Raw genomic sequence first — 7,738 nt, forward strand, 5'->3', positions numbered from 1 at the left:
CATAAAGTAGGGAGAGAAAAAAAAAGATAAATATCAGATCTCCTCCCAAGATAAATGCTCCCAAACAGGTGAGATTAAACTACCTGGCTGAATATAACATTATCTGAAAAAAGCATGTAGTTTAGGAAAAAGGAACATGAGATATCAGTCCTTGTTTTAAAAACTGTTGGGCAAATTAAGGACAGTTCTCCATATGGTAAAACACGCCACTCATCCAGAACAACAACAAGCATATATATTTTAATTCCCTTTTCAGAAGCATGTTAAACTTTTTTTTTCAAAAATGGAAATTTTATCTGAATAATTTAGTCTTTTATATTTTCAGAAGAAGCAAAGTCTCCCTAGAGTGAGTCTTGAGTTCAGGTGACTGCACTGATATATCCAAGTAGTTTTCCTGGCAAAAGTACACTTCCATCTTTTTAAGTGTTTCCCTAAATTCCCTATCTAGCCTAAATCCCTAAGATCTCCTGATGGTCCATCATCCAAAGACTGACACTGACCCTGATTAGCTTTTCATTCATTCTGCACAGACTTTGTGCAGAAACGGTTCACTAAGCTGCACTGAAAGTGCTGAGATTAAAGCCATCACTTCCAACCAACCTTCCAAAAGGACCACAGAAAAAATTGCAGGGACGAGAATTTTCAGATTATATTCGACAGAAATCAGCCTGGCAGTTTCTCAAATGTACTGTGAATAGAGCTTCTGTTTTACTATCTTATTTTCAAGATACTTGAGAATAACTCTTTAAACTGTTCCTCAGCTAACTTCATTTTTGGAATAGATGCAGTTGCTGATGGCATTGATTTCTGCTTTCCATAACAGAAGATGAGACTTTCTTGGTTGCTCACACTTCCAATCTAAAAAAACACAATGTGAGGAATTCTATTTTGAAGACTTCTTTTGATGCTTATTGAAAATTGAGAAGTCAAGGAGCCACAGATCTCTGAAGAGATTATTACACCACAAAAGGTAACGCTTGCAGAGATACTGCTTAGTTACCTCACAACTAAAGAAGGAGAACTAAATTAGGAAAATTTCACCAAAATTCCCTTCCCCACTGAAATAATTTCAAAAGTAAATTGTCTTTCATCAAATTAACTGAGAATTGGCAGGAAAATATTTGAACACATTTTTCTTTCTGCGTAGCACTAATTTAAAACCCCCCCTCCCCATGTAAATTACTACTTAAGTGCAAGGGTGTCCATCCTTGGCAACATGGCTGGCTGGAGAATTCTTAGAGTTGAACAAATTGCCAAGGTTGAGCAGTATAATAATGGATGTTACTTTCCATTATTTAAGTCTTCCAGATTTACACATTGAGTGAAAAGGGAGTTGACTGGGCTGTTTTCCTTGGAACCTTAGATCTACAAGAGCATAGCACTTGGAAGAATCAACAGTGAATGAGAATATGGCCTTCTTGGTCATAAGTGAATAGGTTTTTATCAAGTAAGTGGATCTCCTCTAGTTTATCTAAAATTGAGATCAAGTGAAACCCAACTATTCAGTGTAGCAATGCCCACTACTTGCAAATGGACTTTCCCATTTATGATAATCTTATAAGGTTCAAGCACAAGGAACTCATGACCTAGAAAAATTTCCACCCCCACATCCACATATGCCACCAACAGTAGCATCAAACTGACCATGCTCAATGGAATAATCAATCCACCAGCTAGACTGATCAGAATTCCTGCCTGCAAATACCTTTAACTATCTTGAGATAGAACTGAGATCATTGTTTCTCTACATTCAGCTATCTTAAATGTGATAGAAAATGGAACATGAAAATCACAGCCCGTTCCCCAACAAGCTGTAAATCAGGTGATTGGAAGGGAGCCGAACAAGGATGATTCATCCTCACTTGTTCCTTACACCTGATTAGTGGACTCTCCAGCCTCATCATTTTGAGGAAGTGGGCAGGTAAAGAGAAAGACACCCATTCTATTTTTGGAAGTATATTTAGGATGAATTTAGAGGGGAAAGGGAGGTGATGTATATAGGGAGAGACTAATGTAGTAACCATGTATGTTGGACTGCAGAAAAGACTTGGTGGACTATATTCCTGATATTGAAGGGACCGGAGACATTTGTGAAAAAATATGCAATGATTTGACCAAGTTCTGTCCACATATTTTAGACTGAAGAAAGTGGAACAATATTTATATTGATGGGCATGCTCATCCCTCTTTGCTGCACATTCTCCCATCCTATGGTACCATAACATCTCTTCATTTTTTTCCCAATTCTTTTTCTGGCTTAGTATCATACATTTACAGGATTGCCATTTAAACTATATGAAGAAAAATCAATTGCTATGTATTTTTAATGACATTCTCCACAAAGCATGATGAATGTTAAAAGGCAAACCAAAGCTATAAATGTGAGACAGTCTTTATAAGATATAACTTCCTGCCCATAAAATGTTATTTAAACAGATTTTTGAAAGGAAACCACCTTTATTATGTCATTGGTTTTGTGCAGATTTGCAAAGTGCTATGACTAACTATGACAGAAGGAAATATTACTTCACAGAAAATTCAATAAACTGAAACAAGCGGAAGTAATTATTTCTGAAAAATTCAAAAGGTAAAGAGCATTAAAGATGTCTATTCTTAATTAATAAATTGAGGGTGGCTTACCTGTAGTCTGGAAATTTTGGATTTTCATCTATATTTTCCTTCTCTTCTGGGAAAAAAAAACACTTCCAGTCTAAATCAATGCACTAGTGAAGCACTACTAGAAACAGCATAATGCTGTTTTTCCTATAGCAATAATTATAGGATTGAGGTATTTCCAGATAGCAAAAAAGACCAATAATTTTCTTTAGTGCTCTGATGATAGCACTAATATGGATTTGTGCCAAAAGTGCACTATCCTGTCCCTACATAATTGGCCTTGTTACAATGGGAGGATAGAACAAAAGAGGGAATATTTGTTCATTTATATTTTATGCATTTAACACACTTAAATAGCGTTCTTAGGGTAGATATCTAGATTTGGCCAATTCACCTCCACATCAGGTCTGAACTGTGATTAGAGACAGGAAGCATTTCCTTACAGGGTTTGCATTTCTGAACTTGAAATGGGAGTGCATAGCCATCAGAAATATAATTCTGTCTCTGGATTAGTCAAGGCCAACAACATCTTGGCTGTTGTTAAATTATCAGATCAACAAGCTCCTTGAAAAGTATAAGATGAACACACAGGATGTATCACTGTCACCACCTTAGCATATAAAGGAAAAGTCACCTCTTTCATAATCATAAACAGGGGCTTCATAAACTTCACAAACTCCCTCAATATTTCACTTTACAAATGAACTTGGAAGAATTAAAAGAAAAGTTGTGTGGTACTGCATTTGAAGCCCATCGGACTGTGAAACTGTTGCCCCAGCTTTGGTAGAGTCAGTGCCTTCAGTGGCAAGTTAGGGTGAGTGATGAAATATTAACTTAATATATGACTTAATTCCGAGTGGAAATTACACTTGAACTGTCAGGCACATAAGATTAGGTCCACATGTGAAGGTCCAATTAAACTGATTTATTGCCAATCATGCTGATGCATAGGAATCTTCTCAACTAACAGCACCTGCTTGGAGTTAGACAAGGGTCAATGGTATACAAGGAGGTTGGACTTTGTCCACTTGTGCCTAAGTAGGGATTCTAGGCTGATTTCTCTTTTATCTCTGTCCCCAGATTCTGCCACTCCGTCTCCTGCACAAACAAGGTAAAGAAACAAGTCACTCCTAGATTTAGTTTTTCTCTGCCTTCATTTTATTTAATGTGAACTTTGAAATACTTAACTTTTCCTTTTCTGAAGGCTGATGAAACTATCTAGTTGGGCCTTAGTTCACCTTCTCTCACTTATAAACAACCCACACAGAATCTTCATAAACAAGAAACTATTTTCCCATCCTTTCAATTTTAAACCTGCTTCAGGATTTCAGAATAAAGAACGTGTTCCTTGCATTATGTCAGCAACCATTACATTAAGAATATATACTTTAAAAAAAACAATTCTAAGGTGCAGTAATATTTATTGTGAGTCTACTTTGTTAAGGAATGAATGAACGAGAGATGATGCGGCATGTATATTTAAAATTAAAAGGTTTAATTAAGAAATTAAATAATCAGTCTATGCCCGTCGTGGCGAACCTATGGCATGCGTGCCACAGGTGGCATGCAGAGCCCTCTCTGTGGGCATGCGCATTGTCACCCCAGTGCTAGGCCTTCAGCTGGGTTTTATAAAACCTTTTTGCTCTAGGCCTCTGCTGCAATCAATCAATCAATTTCAACTTCTCGTGGAAAAAAAAAGATCTTGCAAAGTTGGAATTGATTGATTGAACTTTTTAATCCCTCCCAGTCTGCGGTTACCACCACAGCCATGCCCACCCAATTGGCCACACCCACCCAATGGGCCAGGGCCACCCGGCACCTGACGATACAGTGCAGTTTGGGCACTCGGTCTCTAAAAGGTTCGCCATCACTGGTCTATGCTATACATTTACCAGTCAGGATGGATGTAATATTAACATTTAATGTTAATATTACTAGACATTCAGATTTAGGTAGATCATGGAGGAATGCTAGAGACTGAAAATAAAATACCACTACCAATGAAATCTAACTTATTTTGTCCTTTTCCATATCGCATTTTTGAACATCTATGAGGTGGGCAATGCTTTTGGCTTTTTGTTTATTTTTTCTTCTTCAATAACAAAAACACACAATGTGCCCATATTGTGCACAGGTCTCTTCAAAATCTTTTCTTTTGCTGTAGCTCAGAAATGTTTATGTAACAAGACAAATGGTCTAGAAATTCCTGCAAAGGAGTAACCATGGAGGAAAGCCTGCAGTGCTATATGATGCAGAGCACTTTTGTCAAGAACAGAAATTTTAAAAGATCTGTTGCAGTGTGTTGTGAAAAGAAAAATTTGAGATTCTTCCTATATTTTCAACTGTTAAGTAAACCTTCTGCCCCAGAAGACTCCTAGATAGAGCAGTGCATTTTATATTTATTATAAATGAAAACATAAACACAAGTAAATAGGAATCTGGCCTGCAAAATGTAATATAAAATGGATTTTAAAAGGCCATTTTGTATTTGTGTATTCTATCATTCTCTTTTTTTAAAAAAATCCTATTTTTAAAATTATTTTTTAGATATGCATATATCCATTATGCTATTCCTTTAGGGGTAAGCGACGATATATGAAGTGTGGCCTAAAACTGAAAAATAGTAATTAAAAACAAGAGATACAAGAAAATTTAAATGTAGTGTACACTCGCACCAATCACTACTTTCCCATAGAGAACTACCTCTGAGTACCATCCTTGCTTCTCCATGGTACATCTGTTCACATTTTGCATTTTTGTCTTAAACTTCTCCCTACTTTTATGAAGATTTCATCAACAAACCACAAGTTTCATAGTCTTCTCTTTTCTGCTACTCTTCCTTTAGATATTTGTTTTTGCAAGTCAATCTCTGTGGATGACCAAACATCTTATCATAAGTATTTCGTATCAGTCACTCAGCTGGTGTTCAATCCAAATTCCATCAAACATCCATTCAGTTTTTGCCTTATTGCTACATGGTTTGCATACACACACTTCTCTGCTAATTTGTCCTATTTCACTTCCTTCTATTAATATGCACGAATCAAACTGTGTGACATATGATAATCATTAATAAAACCAATTAGCCTTCCCTTATATACCTGATATGTTTTATTTATTTGTATCCCACCGTATTGTTTTAATACTTAACTCAAGGTGATAAACATACCTAATACTCCTTCCTCCTCCTTTTTTACCCACAACAACAACCCTTTGAGATGAGATGGAGGGGGGGGGAGAGAGAGAGAGACTATGGAAAAGTTACCCTGTCAGCTTTCATACCTAAGACAGGACTAGAATTCACATTTTCCTGGTTTGTAGCCTGGTGCCTTAACCACTATACCAGTGTTGTTGGACAGATTTCCCATCTTGATCTTTTAAACCCTGTTTTTTTATACCTTATTCTTCTTTATAAAATATTTTTTTGAGTTTTGTTTTTTGTAGTGTGAGCTACCCAGAAGCATTCTGGAGTCAGGTGGTGCCTAAACTGAATGGATGGGTGGATGGGTGGATGAATGAATCCTTGATGTCAGTAATCCTTAATAAAATGATATTGCATTCACAACTTAAGAGGGCAGTCTAAACAGAGACTTTGGGACTATAATTTTATTATTTAATTGCATTTTTTGCCTTTTATTTTAATCATATTCCCCATAAATGAACTTCTCTGGGCTAACATTAAGAGTGAACATACCATATAAAATGGTATAATTGCAATCAATGCTATGGACCACAGGATTCCTTCTATTTTTATAGTTGCAAGTTGGGGTTTCTTTGTTGTTGTTCTTTGCTTTCCCAGAAAGGCAATGGTAAGGAAACTGAACGTGTAACAGCAGCTTCTGAACAGACTTTGGAGGTCAGATAGCATATTTTATGATTTTGAATCAAGTGCCTGTCTCTTTTGTTACTACCTGTGAATACCCTGTTTACAAAGTAGTATGTAAATTAATGCTTTTCATTGCTCATTATTAGAACCCTGGAAAGCACTCAACACTGCAAAATGGCTAAGAAGAGATAGAAGGTCACATAAAATATCATTCTCCACATTTCATATACAAAATGCTATTTGGTGGCACTGTTTAATGTAATCTGTTCCCTATTCCATATTGTTCAGAAAATTTACCTGCATGCCACTGTGTCCAATTTGCCAAGTATTTTGCAGGCAAACGTGCTTCTATCCTCTTAGAGATGGATGATGGAGAATCAGGGTCACATGAGACCTGTCATGGACATCTGGGATTCAGACAAACTTGACACAACTGAAATGTGGACAGGATTTTCTGTGGGATAAGCACCAGTACCTGTGGGCTTGACCATTTCCCTCTTAGCTAGTAAAGCTACCAGAGAAGGGATCATGGCCTGGCTTGGGAAGTGATAATTATTGCATTAAGAAAGGAGGTAATTTGATCAGAGTTGTATGTCCTTCCTGAGAAACCATCATTTAACTCACTCTTTATTGCCCCAACTCCAACGTCTCCTTTTAAGTCAAGATCATAGAAAAGTTGCTAAAAAGGACTCAGAATAGTCCAATTTGATGAATTCAGCCTTGACATAGTTGGAATTCATAATGGTCACCCTAACTGATGAGCCGCAATGACACTTGAATAGGGATATTTCACCCTTCCTTAGTACCATAACACATAATATCTTTTTGGACCACTTATGAAGGTGTGTATATTCTTTCTTGAATGGATGATTCAAACAATTGTTGTTGAGGAAAAAGCACTTTAGTGTGGGATATTTTAATGGGATTTGTAGGATTCAGTCCTCTCTTCCTCACCTCTATATAAAGCCATTGGAAAGAGGAGGTCAATTGTCAGTTTGGGATGAGATATTATCAATATATTTACCATCAACCATATTGTGAAGATACAACAGTAGTGGGCCTTATTCAAGATAACAATGAGAGTGCTTACTGCAAGGAGGTTGAGGGTTAGATGAACTGGTGTAAGGAAAACAGCCTAGTTTTAAACATTGGAAAAACCAAAGAGATCATTTTCAAGGCAGGCATTAATGATTCACCTGTAGAGATGGTTACCAGCATCAAATTCTTGGGTGTGCAGTTAACAAGTAGGCTGGCTTGGTTGCTCAACAGTGAGACTCTGGTGAAGTGGGAACAGCA

This window comes from Protobothrops mucrosquamatus, unplaced genomic scaffold, assembly GCF_001527695.2.
Source record: "Protobothrops mucrosquamatus isolate PMUCROS unplaced genomic scaffold, P.Mucros_1.0 scaffold610, whole genome shotgun sequence".
NCBI lineage: Eukaryota > Metazoa > Chordata > Lepidosauria > Squamata > Viperidae > Protobothrops > Protobothrops mucrosquamatus.